This window comes from Topomyia yanbarensis, chromosome 2 (genome assembly GCF_030247195.1).
Source record: "Topomyia yanbarensis strain Yona2022 chromosome 2, ASM3024719v1, whole genome shotgun sequence".
In the NCBI taxonomy this organism is placed as follows: Eukaryota; Metazoa; Arthropoda; class Insecta; order Diptera; family Culicidae; genus Topomyia; species Topomyia yanbarensis.
The window spans coordinates 64,915,054-64,933,615 of record NC_080671.1 but is presented as its reverse complement, the minus strand read 5'-3'; positions in this window follow the sequence as shown (position 1 = coordinate 64,933,615).

The following is an 18,562-nucleotide window of genomic DNA, read 5'->3' as shown; positions in this document are numbered from 1 at the left end:
TCTCTTGGCTACGCCGTTGCTTGGAGTTATTTATTTCGCTTCTCATTTTCCGATATGTTTCAGATCGATCCGATGGTTATAAGTTAGCAAAATTGCAGTCAGAAAGTTCGCACAAATGAACATTTTTGTACTGATAAGTTATCAAGTTCCTTCCAGATAGCTTGGAAGTGTTCGGTGATTATTTCTAGCGGTTGTAGATAGTAAAATGAAATACAAAATTCGTTTTATCGAAATAATGTTTGGCTTATTTCAATGGATTATTACTATATTGAACAATAAATAGCCAACAAAGAGTAAGCAACAAACAACAACCCATAACTTTTAAAGTATTCAAAATAGATATTTGAAGTCTTCAGTAACGTTATTCGCAAGAGTAAGAGCTACAAATTTGCTGAAGGCATCATTTCGATATAATCACTTCCAAAAAAATTTGTGAAAATATCTCACTCATACACAGTGGGACGAGCCCGGACTTAAGCCAAATATGAAGGTTATGCGATATTCTCATTAGTATTTTTCTCGTGTCAGCTGAGCCATCAGAGACATTTTCGCGAGATTTTAGGTAATTTGAATGCAAAATGAATTTTTGACAGATTTTTGAAGGGCATAACTCAAGTGTTTTTTGCATTATTTTACCATAGGAACTATATACGGTTATTTTCGTTTTTCAAAGAAACGGTTGATTTTATGAATTGCATTACTTCACCAAAATTATCCGTGTAATAAAATTACATCGTAAAATCGCCAAAAATAAGTAACTAGTTGGTTTAGTTAGTGTTTAGATAACTGTTTGTCATGAATTTTTATTGAATTCGAACTTCTAAAGCGATAACAACAACGACGCCCGTGAATGCCCGCGATCACACTATGCTCATTCGAAAGCTTTTCATTTTCTCTTTAAAATGAGCCTATGCTAGTTTTGCGAAAACTTGCGATAAGCAGTCAAAATTTGAAAAAAAAAAAAACTGTGAATGGAGACGCATGGTTATTACTGACATTTAATTTGAATATTCACTTTATGACTAGAATGATGACACTAATTTATGCACAACTTTCAAAAAGCATTTAGAGCATGATCTACAAGGGTTTAACTAGTGATCAAGAGTAAGGAGCCGAGTGGGAAGTATGGTTTTTAAGTGGTAAAGGAATTAAGAATGTTTAAAATTCAGTAAATATTTTTAACCATCTGAAATGTATCATAAAATGCTTCATGAACTATTTTTGCTAACTTACGCAATAACTGTCAAATTGAGTGAACACAGTTGAGTTCTAGTCATTTGGTGAGACCATTTTTTCCGAGTTTGCATAGCACTGATATAGCTTAAGGATATGCGATATTATCCAAATAAAATAAGACCATTTTTAAATGAACCATATGCGCGAAAAAAGGATTTTGGATTTATTTTACTTTAAGGTATGAAATAAGCAATCTAAGCAACTTAAAACACACCTGCGAAAACAAAATCGTTAACCATCTTGTTTGATTAGTGAATGTAAATCAATATTCTACTAAGACGCTCAAAATGTTTGTTTTGAAAATGAAAAAAAATATAGTTTTCATACCAAGTAACCCACTAATGAATTAAACGTTCCAAAATTAGACAATCACATCTTATTTGATCCTTAAAATTCCTAAATAAAATTAATTCATTTCTAAGGCCCATAATGAGATGTCAATCAATTCGTTTCAATACGGAAAATAAATTTCAAAATTACAATTGAAAGAAATCTTTATAAAAGACAAAATATATACTTTTGAGCCACTCTAATAAGTAGTAAAGTTAATTTCTATTTTCTATAACCAACATAGGAATTCAGCGCACAAAAATGTCTTTAAAAAAAATTTGAACCTTCACAACAAAATAATTATTTTTGAGCCACCCTAATGTATAATGTTTTTCTTTTGCAAATGTTAATATCAAAAACGATTTAGCACACGAAAATTATTATACACAAATTTTAAGAACGATTTAGAAAAAAAAATATTTTTGAGACACCCTAATGAATAGTAAATGTTCATTTTTGGAATGTTTTAATATCGAAAACGAATTCAGCGTACCAAAATTACATAAAAACGTCCTATATGAACCGACACGGAAAAGTTTGCACTTTAGTCCACCTTTTGTTCTAATTCGTGCCACTGTGTCATAGGGGGAGTAATCAGCAAAAGCGCAATATCAAAAGAAAGAGCATATTACCTCCATTAAATTCTCCGAAGATACTATTGACCTAAAATAAGCCGTTTTGGCGTTAATAATAGATTACATGTTTTTGGTCATACTTCTGGCTATGGGAAATGATAAAAATCTTTCGTCCGCATTTAATGTTAAATATCTCTTTTGATAATAGTACGATTTCAACAATCTATAGCTTGTTCGAAAGGTATTCGTTAAAGCTGTCATATAAATTGTTAATCTACATTGTCAATTTCGGCAGATAATTTAAAAAATCTGCAAAAAAACGCCATTTTTGCGCATTCAAACATTCATATCTTGGAAACTAAACATCAGAATCAAAAACAAATTAATAGCGTTCATACTGTTTTTTAGTTCTTTCATTTAAAATTGGTTTGGATAAGATCGGTTCAGCCATTGCTGAGAAACACGAATGAGAATTTGTCCGTTACATACACACACACACACAGACATTGTCCCAAATCGTCGAGCTGAGTCGATTGGTATATAAGACTCGGCCCTCCGGGCCTCGGAAAAAATCTTGAAAGTTTGAGCGAATTCTATACATTTCTTTTATAAGAAATGTAAAAGGCTTGTCAAACCTTTAGCAGAAAGACGACGATATTTATGTGAAAAGCCTTGTTGAAGTATGACATGATGCTTGCAGTCAATAAGTTTAAGAGAGGCCACACGAAGTATTTAACTCAATCTATACAGCTCGGCACCGTCTTTAAGCATATTTCTGGCGCTGCTTAAATAAGAGTTTACAATATTTTTATTTGAAAAAAATTGAGTTGAAATAATTACATGTTTTATTTTTCACACTGAAAGAATATTGGAAACAATGCGTTTTGTCACAATAGATCAATGTTCTCTTTATTTTTTCTCCTTCAAGACTCAAACATATCTAATTGTTAAATGATTCATTAAAAGAAGAATTTGGTTGTGGAATAATTTTAAATCATGTTAGAATCCTCGAATTCTGCATAGTGATCTTGGCCGTTTAAAACATGCTGTAAATAATAATGTTGACAAAAAAAAACTCTAAAGAATCTCTGAAATGTTTTCCAGGATGCTTTTCGTTGCAAGCTGTTTACGGGTTAGAATATAATAGAAAATAGAGTAGACATACATCAATGTTTTTCAGTAAATAGAAAAGTTTTAAGCATAACACGAGGTATAGTTAACATAGGCAATTTGTTTCTGTCAGTACTGCGTGTATCGATGGTCACCTGCTAAAAATAATTTGTGACCAAAAATTGTTAAATATATCTGTGCCATTAAAGCAAAATCAATAAATGTGGCAACATTGATAATAAGAAATCTAAAACAACATTCAAACCAAGCTCATTACAAAGTCATATCTTCGAACAACTTGACCTAGGTTCTATAAACAAGGAAATCTTAAACAGTCGGTACGTTCAAACGCACTAAAACATATCCCTAGCAAAGTCCGATATAAAATTGAAAACTAAGCTTTATGTTCTCATGTTGCAGGCGACGTGTTGTCATCGTTTTGGTCGTTTTAACGGTTAAAAAAAATAAAAATCGAGAACAGAAAAATTATCCTATGACATCAAACAGAAACTATTTCTGCTATTAGTGAGAGCGAATTAAAAACTCTTTAAGATGTTGTTATATTTCGTTGATAATAAAATAAGTATTCAATTTGATGTTTTGCCAAAGAAATATAAACAAAAAAAATGCAAGAAACGCAAAGCACGTACACATTTGAAAATGAGCTCAAAATTTGATGTCAAATTTGGCGAATATGAACTTATATCAACACAAGAATTCAAATTTCAAATCGCTCAACGCACCGACATGTGCTTGGAACGCAATAAGCTACCGTTCTAAGTACAGCTCTTAAACACGTGCATAATCAGTCAAAAGAGAACGGGATATGTGCGTTAATAGCTGTTTCATACACGAGAAAATAACAATTAAACACAGCAATTATCTCACCCGAAACGCCATTCCGCGTGAGATTCAGAATCGTTACCATCCCCGCACAGGATAACACGAACAGGCTTCACAAAACCCATTAAATCTCTACTTCAAAACATCGTGTGAAATAGTTGAGAACATATTCAACATATACCATAACAAGGTGTGGCAAACAATAGGACAGGCAAGCGAGCGAGAAAAAAAACTTGGAAATTGGATAGACCGCTTTGCAATTATTTATCACTAAACTGCTCTGCCTTGAGCGTGTCAGGAAAGTTCTTCTTTTAATTTTTTGTGAACGTACGATGGGTTAAAAGTTGCATAGATTGAGTAATAATTTGTGCCAAAAATCAACAAAACCAGGTGAGATAGATATTCAGCCGGTACCATCAGTATGCTATGATGTCATACACAATGTTAGTTCGAATTTCTGATATGTGTTGTTCTCTAAAGATATTTTTCGTTTTACTAGTACAAAACATTTCTCACCATTAATTGGTATCAAAATTATAACTCTCGTGTGCTCTGAATCATCTTCGAATATATTGTAGACTTCCAGGTTGCACGACTTCGAGCCCTGAATTTGTAGCCTCCTAGTGCACCTACCGAACATCAATCTTCCCGGAGTCTACGGTGTTTTTTGCAGAACACTAGCTAGTTCATCTCTTGGTATTCGCGCTGCAAGCTCAATCCACTATAGTCTTCCGTACTTAATCAGCCTTCCGTTGTCAGATGATTGTTTTGTACTGCCTGTAGTTCATATGTCAGTCCCATACTTCATTTTTGTGTGTCCCCTCTTCCCCTTGCGCTTAAGCAATGAGTTCACCTTTTTCATTAGAACTGAAACATTTGGGTTTTCGGAACTATTTCCATAAATATATGCCAGCGAAATAATGACTTTCTTTTTTCCCATGACCAATTATTCTCCGAGCGTAATACCCTTTATAGCTTATACTTAGAATTGAATGTAGAATAACCTAGCCTCACAGCGGTATCGGTGCGATACCCACCGTTCCAGCTCGGCGAGGTGCGGTAATTTATTTGTTGATCTCTAAACTTTTCAAACAATAAAATGTTTAAATGCATAAATAAATAAAACCATACACGCGGCAAAAAAGCAATAAATCAGCCATTCTGAATGAGCTCAGTCGAGCGAGGGACTGGCAGTTTGGGGTGGGTGGGTGTAGTAGGTTCCCATCTTCCTCACCATCCTTTCCGCTTGTACTCAACAATGTATTTTTGTGCTGTTTTGTGTTCACATTAAACACTAGGGCGGTGCAATGTTGCATAAGCACTGCGCGACTAATTGGTATTGCTTCATTACGTTTGGGAAAGAACAATAGCTTGCAGCTGGATAAGTCGTCCTCGGGGTTGCTCAAACATGTTTCGATTAAGCTAGTCGTAAATTTCGATGGTAAATGCACCGCCCTACTAGGTTCTCAGATATACGTACACTGTAGGTCAAAATTGATTGGACTAGCTCAAAGTTGATGTGACCAATGTTGCTTCAGAATCTTCATCGCGACGAAGCACGGTGAATATGGATCACCTGCATTCGTCCAACATCGTTCTTCGCTGTTATATTCAACTTGCTGTTGATATTCATCCACGAATGAATCCGACTGCCAATCCGTGTTTACCCGAATGCCTTATCCATACGTTCTTGCCTTGCTACTCATCGAACGACCGAATGAACTGCACGAGGAAGCTATGCAGCGAATGACGAATAAACGAATCAGCAAACCATTCCTCACCATAGCGATGATCGCTTACAACTATTGGCGAAGATGACTTCAATTTTATCTTCGCAGAATGATGGCTCGCGAAGAAATATATTTTTATTCTGATGCGTTGTACTTTTCGGAACAAGCCAATGCGCTACTGGTTCTTCAGTACAAAACTATGGGTTAAATTAACAGCCGAATCAAGGCAGTATTTGTTAAATATAGTACAATCTTAATAGAAGCCTTGTGTGTCAAGTATTCAAAGGAGATTGAACCCATGTTTGGTGATAAAACTCGGCATAAGCAAAATAAAATTCTTTTGGATGAAGTTTTGATTTTAATCTGCTCATGGTGTTATATCACAATAATTTAACCTATTGCGCATGTTTTGCTAGTATCACGACGAATTCGCTTAATCAGCACGGTTGTTTAAAAATAAATTAGCTGTAGAATGAACAGTGTGTTGTGGGTGTAATATGGACAATACAAATATTACTTCTTGTTCCCCCATCGGGAAAGACTTGGCATAAAAAACGTGCTGTAATTATTTTACTCCATATTGTCGAGATTCTTAGATACCAACAAAAAATATAACATTGTTGAATTTCGATTTTTAATGCATTCCCTTCTAGGGATTAGCTATAATGATTACATTGCATGTGCACATCTCACGAATTCAACCATGACTGCTAACTTTGTTAACTAGTGCTATAAAGTTAGATTGATGTTTAAGGTGAGATTTTTTGTGACGTGGTTAACATTAACAGTAGGTACCACAGTTTGATAAAAAAATACATCATTTAACGCAAATTTATTAATTAGGGGTCATACACTAATTACGTAAGGACATATGGGGGGAGTGGGTGTTTCAAAATATCTTACCAATTCTCACCTGGGGGAGGGAAGGTTTGTCCTTTCTTAAGTAATATCATAAAACATGCATGAAAAATGAAATCGATAAGAAAAATATTCTTCTCATAAGAAAAGAAACTATTTCTTATTTGTGCCATGAACATTTTATATATCAATCAAAATGAGCACATACTGTACATCATGGTCATGGAAACGCAGACCTCAAATCGAAGTGTTTTGCAGCGACAAAATATGATTGTTAAATTAGTTATGGAATTTATTGTTGCCAACGTAAGGGGCGGCTTAATTGTCGATGGTTTTGGAGCAGTTACAGAAATTTCTTGACTCTTGGTGGTACATTGTTCTGATCGGGAACTGGAGTCACAATCTGCTTTACGAGTTAAGAAGTGTTGAGACCATTCGTGTTGTTAGACCAACATCCTTCTTTTCAAACTTTCGCTTCAAACCCGCAAGGTATATGAAAATTTTTCTGTCATGTGATTTTCAAAGAACTTGTTGGCTGTATAGTTCCAGAGTGTGAACTGTATTTTACTTCAAGAAAATTCGAAGATAGCTATGTCGGAACTATGCGTACGATAAGCGTTATAGTTGAAACTCCGAACAAATTCACATCAGAAGAGGTTATAAATTCTTTTGAGTTCTACATCACAAGAAAATAGATTCAAAGGAAGTGGAATATAGCGAAGCAAATTATGTGGAACAAATCGGAGTTTCTAAATATCTCTTAAAATTTATTCTGAAATTTCTACTGGGCGAGATTAGGATGCAAATGAAATTTCTACAGATGATTATACACACACTTAGAAAAAATCGTATAAATTTACGTCTCCTGATCCTGACATATACGAGCATCAAAAATGACTTAGTTTTACGTTTGATTTTAATTTTACATGACATTGAATTTCGTAAATCATGTAATTTTACTCCACATATGGCGTTTGTTCTGTATGACAGTAAGTGTAATTTTATGTCATTGCGCATGGAAAATATGTTTCATGTAAAATTAAATGGAACACGGTGATGTTTAATATTTAGTCATTTCGTGAATTACGGTTTGTTAAATTGTGTCATGTTTGCAATTACGTCAATGATAAAATTTATAATTTTTTGGTGTGTAGTTAAATTTTGTCCTGAGTTCTCTTTTAATAATTCAATAAGTATCGTGTTCGCTATCGAATAATTTAATGAATTAACAATATGATTTAAAATTACACAAAGTAAGATAAAATCTTATGTAGGGGGAGAGGGAGTTCACCAAAATCATACGAACTCTCATCTGGGGGGAGGGCGAGGTTGAATAGTTCTAAAAAAAGCTTTACGTAATTAGGGTACGGCGGCCCCGAGCAGAATATTTTCTATGATGAAAGTATTTTCCATTTCAAACATTTATAATTACCTTAAGGGATCGAAACAACTTGATCAAATTTAGTAACGCAAGCTTCAAGATAATCAACACATTTCTGATCAAAATAAGTCGTTTAAAAAAAGCATATCGCGGAACGCATTTTCACGCTAGACATTTTGAATTTATTTATGAAACTGTTATGAACACTTTTTCATTAAAAATATTTCTGTTTAATATTCCAGTAGCACTGATTATGGCAAGCAAAGCTTATTTCCGTTCAACTTCATAGTATGTCATGACTTGTAGAACACTTGAGCGATATTGGAAAATATTGATATTTTTAACGTCCATTTCTCATATTCTCCACAAAAGAAATTTTGAAGTTTTCGAAGAAAAATTTTGCCTTTAAAAATCTGGCCTAGAGGATTGATATGTCTTCACATATTGATTCCCTAGACTCTAGTTTGTTCCGTGAAAAAATTATGAACACTTTTTATATAGGATTTTGAATGAATATTGCAACATATAAAAAAATTGTTTTGGCATTTTCAGCCCATTTTTTTTTCTAAAAAGTCGTATATTCTTTATGGAAAAAACAGGTTTCACTTTCAGGCACTTTATTCGAAGATGACGAAGTTCTTATAACTTTCAAATGAAAATAGTTTAGTGGTTGGTGTCCTTAAACATCTCATGCGCTCTAAAATATTTTTAATATGTCCAGAGATTACATTTATGTTAAATAATAATTACTAAATTTATCTAAAAATAGTTTTAAAGTGTCACAGCACTGTAGAATAAAAAAAAGTCGATTTTCAATTTATTAGTCAAAAATGGCTTTAGAATGTTAAAAATCATGTCCCAAAACATGGAAGACGCAAACAATACATAAATATTCAGATTTTCCATTCTACCGCAATGCCTCTTATGTATATCTCGTGTGTACTGAAAACTTTAACCGTGTTTTTCTCGAAGCCGCAAATGTAACTCGAACAAATGATTTTTGAACGCTTGGAAATTTTCACAGTATATTCAAAATTGATTTCTCCAGCGACGTACGGAGGATTTTTTTTTATTGCTTAGCTTTTTTAATTAATTTTGTGTCCATTTTCATGACATATTTGGCGTGCTCTACAGTGGTGTAGCCCCTTAATAGAATATATCCAAATTTTATTTCTTGATGTCATGTCAAGTAAGATATACATATTCAGCATTTTTTTCTGTAATGCTTTGTTGTACAACTTTATTGAAAACATGCTAAATTTTGCTGAAATTAAAACCATATTAGCTGCTATTTAAGCTAAAGAATAGTCTTTCATGGTACAAAAACTTATGTTTACAAGCAACAATTGAAGTTTTATAGCACGCTACAAGTGCAATTTAAATGTTATGAGTGGCTATAAAAGTACGATAAAACCTCAATTGATACTAGGGTATAAGACTAACCAGTTCAGTTTTGGCAAAAAGTTTAATATTTGCTAAGTTTGGTTGAAATCGGAATGCATCGATTTGTCAAAAACTTGTGGCTTGATTATACTTCTATAGATATAGAAATTATATTATATAAGAGTATTTCGTCTTACGGTTGCTATTTGTGCCAAATGGTCCTAAGAAAATCATTAAACGTAGATTCAAGGAAACTATCACCCAGTGTTGATTTCATCATTAGAAAAAAAGTTATTTGAAGTACCAATAGTCTACTATGTAGATTCATAATTGTGTTGATTCGGTTTTCGCCCGCGAGACATCCGCAGATTTACATATGTAATTGATTTGTTTTGCTTTGCTTACGCAGCTTCCCGTTTCAAATCTGATAAAAAAAAACATCAGCAAATAATCATTATGTAATACTAATTGTTGTTTATAGCAAAAGTCATCCTATTCCGAACATAGCAAGCATTTCTGCACCACTTCAGTCATGAAGCTCTGACCCTTCCATCAATGAACAAGAAATTTGTTTTTCTTGGTCGCAATGCAGGAGGAATGAAGAACGAAGAATCCTTAGCGAAGAATGGCTAGTGGCGATTATCACCTAAGCCATTCGTGTGCCGATCCGAACGATGCGTGAAGATGAACATTGCATGAATGGCTAAATTCAACAAACAACGATGCGAACAAGCAGCGAACAGCAGTCATCAGATTCGGATTTTTTGTTTGTTTGTATTATTCATTTTCGATGATTCTGTGCTTTCGTGTGACGAACGGCGCAGCGTTATTCGAGGCATGGGTGAATGATACGACGAATATCGCATCGATGATGAACGAATGAACTAGTTCGGCGAAGAATATTTGCAACATTGGATGTGACAAATTTAATTCTAGTACCAATAAATACTTTTTGTAATGTATAGCATAAGAAATATATTTTGTAACTTTTCGAGTTCCTACTATTCCTAAAATGTTTCGTTTGATAGTATGAGTGTAAAAGGAATTAAAATAAATGAGCTAAATTGACGGGTTCCCTCTTTTATTCGTAGAGTTGTGCTTAGCCATGTCGTAGCAATATTTTATTGATGGAAAAGAAAAAGGAGGCAAATGAAAAAGTTGGAAAAATGGAAAATAACACCCAATACAATCAAAACAAAAAACAGTGAACCAAAAGATGCCTACTGATAAAGCCTACAACTCTATACAACACTGGGTTAGAAATAATAACATAAATGGTGTTACAATTAAAAATCGGTCAAACAAGATTATGTGTAAATCAGTCAAAATGTTTATTAAAAATTAAATTATGTTTATTAAGTTTAATTCATACAAAATAAGCATGACCATGATGACCATACAATTCGTAGTTGCTACTCCGTGCTCAATGTGCACGTTTCGAGAGTTCTGAATTTTATAAGTGTCAATAACAGCGCCGACCACGTTCTTATAGTCATCGGGGAAGGTAGGGAATGTTAGTGGAACAACCGTTGTTATGGATACCCTGTATACCTCTGCAGTCTGCATCTCTACGGATGTCACGAAAGAACTTTTTGTTAGAGGAAAGGATATTTAGTTACATAAATCTGGAAGCACCCGGGTAAGTGATATCACCTATATAACTCTCAGCAGTGTTATCATGGGTTAATTTATCTGGGCAGCCGGCTGCCGAAAATTTTAATAGATTTATCGTTTGTTGTATTAATATTGAAATTCATGGTGTATAAAGTGGGCCACATAAACTCCGGACAGCTGACCATCGGGAGTGTTGTTCATATTTAATTGAATAAATATTTTTCAAATGCCAAATAAACAACTTTTTAATTTCGTATTCTTTATTACGGTGAAACTCGGCAATCATAGAATAATAAAATAGGATGTGATACGACTGTCTCGAGGCATCTACTTTAGTATAAAAGTTAAGCAGTTACTGGATAAAATCGTGATATGGTTATAAGTAATGCATTATATGGTTTCCACCCAAAATATAACATAATATGTTGACTCCAAGGATCTCACGCGTTCGTCACTACTCCAACCACATGAAACAAGACTTCTCTTCACTAACAAATACGATGAAGAAGAAACTGTGACTATTCTATAGGACCTATTCAGTCCATCGTCCGAACTCCTAATATTATAAATATAATCATCAAAACGAATTACTAAACTCTTTCCGAAGCTACTGCATAGTATACATTTACTGAATGCAATGAGCATATTTTTTAATTTTTTTCATTTCAAGTAATATGTAGTGATATTTTCTTTTCTACCTCCTAACCACATTCAACCAGCCAGAGGCGTTCAATTAGGGAAAGCTATGAAAATCTAAGAGCCCCAGTACTTACGTGAGTGCAAGGATGAGGAGAACATACAGATCGGAAAATTAAAAGAGGCAGGGTTACTAGAAAAAGGCCCAAAACCCTACGGACCAATCCTCTATCCTCCGCCGGTAGGAGACGAGCCGACATGTCGGTACCCATGGTAATGAAGGACAAGCCTGTCTCCGCCGTGAGACATGTCGACTCCTGCCAGCAGAAGACAAAAGACTAGCCCGCAAGACCCGAAGCCTACCTCCAATTACCCCGCCACCTCCAGCCCTTCCAAAATCCACCTTTCGTTTGACTCTTTTCATTAAGTTTCGCGCATCCTCCTTGGTCACTTTTCTCGCTTCAGAACGCTAGTTTACCTTAAACTGCATTTTGCTGGCAACCAGGCCCGTGCGCAAAGGGAGAGTTTTGAGTGTTCAAACTGCTCCTGTGAGAGTTTTGAATCATTTTTGAAAAAAATTTCAACTTCCTGATTAGGAATAAATATTTTATACTGCAAGCCCTTATGACACACAATATCATTTGAGTCCAGAAACAAGTCTTTGAAGAAACTCTGTGGGTGGCTGTAAAAGGATGTAAGTTAAGTTGGTTGGCTCCGCTGGATTGGTTCACGTCTCGACAAGTTGCGATATTAATAACAGTGGTGGGTAGATAAGTTACACCGCACAGGACGGTTAGCGAGCTAGCAACAACAGCTAAGGGGGAAAAATAACGAACGAACAACCAAAACTTGAAATTTGACCGTAGGTGATCTCTGCGCCAGTGTGGCTGATAACTAAATGGCCCCCAAAAACGGATATCGGTATGGGAAGCAATTCCGCTGCCAGGAAACTCTCAGCACCGATTAGATAATTAGGAGCGAGTATCTCCAAGAAGGATACGAAACCCTACGAAGATAGTTGGAAAGAGATGTAAGTCGTTATGTTCGGCATCTCTGAATCGGTTCGTGTCTCGCCAGGTGACGATATTTGCAGTTGATCTGAGCTGGTCTGTTATACCACGAAAGTTAGACAGCAAGCAAGAAACAGTATCAATGGAAAAAAAACACGAACGACTAACACAAAATAAAAAGTGCAAGAGCAAAATCCCTCGTGAAGTCTGATCGCCCGAAAAGGTTGAGGATTAGGAGCAACAAAAGGTTTAGGTTTACTTTATTTCGGTATTATTTATGCATTTCAGTGATTTGTACAAATGCCAAATCAATACCTTATTGAATACCTCAATTCAGTGAATGTTTTTCTTGGAAGGTTGAAAAGGTTTTGTTATTATTCGGGTATTACAATAACTCGTTTCATTATCAACTAGTTATTCATAGTACATGTCTCAGTTATTATTTCAGGTATTTTACCTCTTATGCAAGGCTCCTCAATATCTTATTTTGGTGTTTAAGTATTGGGTATTGGGTATACCTGAATTTGGTATTCTGAAGTTCTTTTCTTCTGCTCGGGATAAGGAACGAAAAAAAAAACGCAAACCCTCCCTTGAGAACTTTCTGTGCACATGCCTTTCACATCTTATTGAGCTTCCGATTGATGATTATGCAATATTTTTTCGATTAGGAGGAGCTATGGCGTGTTGGGAGCGTTGATGTTCTTGGGTACCACCCAGACGTTGTTCGCGACACGTATAGTATTTTCCCGTAATGTCTACATGCCAAATCCAGCCAAACTGAGACGGAACAATTGTGTTGCTTGAGGAATAGGTAATGATATTTTTTTTTAAGAGAATCCTGTACATAAATTTCCTTTGTTGGTGGTTTCAGCTGCGATGTAGACGTCGGTCTTCAAGCTATAGGAACAGATGGCCTGCCATACAAGATATTTCTCCACGAACTTCGACAGCTTTGTGTGTTTCAAAATTTTTACCGCATTTCCTGTTCCAGTCAACGTAAAATATTCCTTTCCATGAAGCTGTTTAAAGTCTGGCTTGACGAAAGTCTCGTCATTCTGTCCGCGCAATCAAACTTCGTTAACATCTTCATGTAAATCTTCCGCGATTGTTCTCAGGTCGATTTCTTTTGCTTCTCGTCATCAGCTTCTTGTAAATCGACAGCCCGTTTTTTAGCTCGATGCACGGTTGTAGACGACACTGCGATAGCTTGCTTGCGACATCTAGGACGGAGAGGTTAGATACAGTTGGAACTCCGCTTGAAACAGCTGGACGCTCTTGCCGTCGTTTTTACAATCTTCGGCTTTCGATTTCCTCCCGATCTAGTACTCCTGGCTTTCGACAAACATTTACCGAACAGAAACAGCTGAAACGGAAACAGTGTTCTGTTGTTGAATGTGGTGCGCCGAAATTGGTTACATGCAACATTTTCGCCAACTTCGGCTTGCGAGTAGTTCGAATTTTCGCGATGCGCGAGAAAAATTTTGCTTCTTTGCTCCTCTTATTATTTTCACAATTGAATAGTAAATGTCAATGTCAATCAAACAGTAGACAAGATGCTACACACATGGCAGTATTTGTGGACACGGCTCGCAGTGGGGGTCAATGTGTGTCGATTTATCGGTCGACTTCGTCATCGTGCACAGGCTAATTAATTAAAGGAGGTGTAGAGGTAGAAGCCTATTAGTGGTTGTTTTGTAATAATTGTAGGCTTTAGCATTAGTGTACAATTGTAATGTGGTAGTCGTATGTCTATCTGTGTAAGTGTTCGTCTGCGAATGACAGCTGGATCAGAGAATGGATGCAGAACTGGCGTATATGATTGAATAGTGGGTTATCCTCCTCCTGCGTTATTTAAGTTGTGGATTCGATTCGATTCATGCGGGAAGATCAGATTGAATAAATTAAGGTACGATTAGTTTACTGACGCACGTGAATCATCCATTCTCGGTCAGAATAGCATGAAACAATTCAAACAGAATGCAATTGCCTTAAATGGTAAAGAAGTATCATTTGCTGGAATTTAGTCGATTTCAAGTAGTTTGATTGCATGATACTTCTGTTATTTTCTTCTACTTCATTAGCCTGTTTTTGTTGTATTTCTAGTAGTTTGCTTTTTCACTACTCATATGTATCAAATATAATATCTATCATTTTGTACGCTTCTACTTAATTTCTTTTCTTCATTTGCTTTATTCGACATGTATCTTTCCTTATATTACTATATCTTAAATTATACTACGTTCGCACTACGAGTTAAAACTTGTTTTAACGCTATCTTGTTGTGTGTGTTCTGTGGAGTCTCATCGAGTGCCCTCAAAATGGAATTGAAAAAATGGGAAATCATAGCTATATAGAACAATTGGAGTACCACACATGGACTACGACAATCAAAGAAATTTATCTCACCCAACGAGAAAAAAGCCTGGAGCTGCTTGGACTAAACAAAAAAGAACTACGCATCATGACAGTACTACTTAACGGACACGGTCCGAGTAAATATCATCTTTAAAAAAATGGTAAGCTTTCAAACGATACATGCCGCGTCTGCGGATCTGAAATTGAAAATTCTGCTCTGCGAATGCAGTGCATTGATACAACGCAGACTAAGAGCCCTAGGTAAAGGAACATTGGAGCTTTTTGATATTTGAACTGCTAATCCCAAGCGGGTAATAAACTTCATGCGAAGTAGAGTGCCTAACTGGGCAGAGTGTGTATCTCAATAACGACAATCATTCGTCAATAGTGATATGTCATAGTAAATAGTACACTTAGATTAAGGAAGGGGCATACCGCAATAGATCTAAATACTGGTCGCAGTGGTTCGTCTCCAACAAAAAATGAAGAAAAAACGCTATCTTGTTGCTAATTATTATAATGTGTTTTAACTTTGTAGTGTGAACATAGTATTAGATTCATACTAACACTTACTAACACGATAAATTACTTACTTTCTCATATACACTCACAATCTCTCTCATTCGAAATGTACAAACGTGGCCTATGCGATAACACAAACCTGGTCATAAACGCGAACATGCAATTATCCACACACACACACACTTACGCCCGCGATCTCACCAACATTAAAACACCCCGGCAAGTGAACGTTTTAGTACTTATAAATTGACAAACGCGTTCGCGGTCTCAAGCATCAACCCTCCGCACGCGTGATTGTGAATCGCTTACGTTCGGAAGCCTCTACACCCAATCGCAGTACCTTAGACTTATGCCTTCAGTTGGACCAATAAAAAATGACGCTCATATTCAATAGACAACACGTTCCATGGCGACATGACCGGTAACTCTAGTGAAATTGATGCACTCACGCTCTTCTAGCATTCGAACTATTGACTAAAAATTAAGCATAAGATTCACGGTCCGTGCGTGATAGTTCAAGAACACACGAATGTGCGAATGACCACATGGTTTTAAAATTAATGTATAAACGCACAGTTACATACACGCTAGCGCAGACGACAAAAACATTAATCTACAAACGCTCGAGTCCTTCGTGATCATCCACGCAAACCTACGCCCGCAATCTCGCAAACAGGATACCACTCCGGTGACTAAGCGAACGTTTTAGCAATTATAAATTCACAAACACGGTCTCAAGAGTAAACATACAAACGCCAATGTTCGCGTGATCATGAATCTATCCTAGGCCCTAATAACATAGGTCCAACGCATTTAGCTGGACCAAATAAAAAATGGCACTCATGTCCACTAAAAAAACATAAAATCGAATTTATACCCGCGATGTCACAAATACCTGAGTAAATGAGACAAACACGTTAACATACGAACGCTTAAACTTTTCGCGATCATCAACGCCCGCCCGCCCACTTGATAACACCCTGGTAATAAGGAGAACGTTTTAGTGCTTACGGAATTACAAACGCGGTCTCAAACGTCAACTCACAAACGCCTGTGTTCACACGATCATTAAGGGGTCACGTCCGGCAAACTTTAACCTCCGTCCTAGCAACTTAGGTCCATACATTTGGTTGGACTAATAAAAAATAGCGCTCATATTAGAGATGATCGGGTTTGGGTTCGGGTTTTTCGAATTTTGAATTTTCTGATTCGGGTCGGGTTTTAAATCATACCCAACCATCTCTTGACGCTGTTTACGTCTATACATAACACTCAATCTCTTTTTATAGTATTTAACTTTACTTCGTGATACGAATGGATGACACATATAATCGTACTAAATTTTACCACCATTGAATCGCTAGAATTCGTCATATTTTCTGATGCTCAAATATTGTATTTTTTATTCATGTATAAAATTTCTTCTCTTTAGATTCGCAAGCTGCCCGAATTATTTAATTTTTTAAGCGAGCATTCCTGAGAGAGCATTCAACAGTAAGTATTTCGCGTCTGAAATCTCTATGTGATTTATTTTTCATGATAATCATCAATAAACCAAGTCAAAGAAAATTTGTCGGAAAATATTGGTGGAAGCGAGTAGAAATTTACGGGAAGTAGAGACAACCTATCAACGATGGCACTTATATAGTAATGGTATACTTTCAAATCAGTGGTACATATATGAAACAAGCACTTTCTGGCAGATTGTCCCAGGCTGAGCCGTTGCATGATCCGAATTCCTTCATTAAAATACATGAATTTCCACGATCTTAAGGAATTGATCGTGAAAATATTGTGTGTTCTGTTCAAGCCACGAACGGATTTGTAGAAGCTTGGCGTCGTTCCGAGAACTGCATTGCAGATGTCGAAGCATCTCTACTGGCGCGCATACCGTACTAGCGAACGATGTGACAACAAAAACGCGTCAGAGACTCTTGATTGACACCCTTCGACACAAGCTTGACCGTACCAACCAGCAACGCGGGTGACGTCGTGTAAACTGTCGAATACGAAATGCTAATTGACATAGCTTATATACATGTAATAAATTTTACAAAACTACTCTTGTAGGAATGGTTTTAGATAAATTTTTTTTGAAAATTTTGCTTAAGTATGACGGGCAAGGTTGTTAGAATCCGTCGCCGATTTGTCCTACTTTCCGGTTGAGATATCGACGATTTATAAGTTTCTTAGAACATTACAAATTCGACGTTCAATACTAGTAAATATAAATGCGAATTCCACTACCCAGTAATTCGTTTTCTCAAAGGCAGATAGAGCTGGACGTGTAAGGTGCTACTTTAGGTTGACCCCGGCTACTTTGGGTGATTCTATAATTCTTAAATGAACTTTGGATCCAGCTCGGGTGCATAAAATTAAAAATCTTCGGGACTTCAGTTGATTCTCCATATCGACAAGTCCGGTTCAGATCGGATTTCTCAAATTATAAATATTCTGGTTTGGGTCGGGTTTGGGTTTTTAAACTTTGAAATTATCGGGTTCGGGTGTGGCTCGGGTTTTATAAAATTTTCATTATCCGGTTCGGGTTGGGTTCGGGTTTCACAATTTTGAAATGTTCGGGCTTTTCAATTTTCAAGCTCTCGGGTTCGGGTCAGGTTCCGGTTCGAAAAAAATTAAACTCGACCATGTCTAGCTCATATCCACTGGACACAACGTTCCATGGCGACATGACCGACAACTCTAGTGATGTGAAAGAACTCGAATTCATACACACGAATTCAAGTTAAATGTAAGTGAGCACACGCGACATTCAAACGTACACGTGATCGAATACGTTAACGCACAAACGGTCAAGCCCTTCGTGATATTACACGCGATCATTAAGTACCTGCGCCCACACATATCGCAACCGTACAACGAATATCCTATTCAGAATTACGGCCCGCTGAAATTGGCCTTAAGCTGTGTTTTATTGGGTGACATTTTCCGTCTCGCTGCAATTGTAGTGAGTGATTCTGA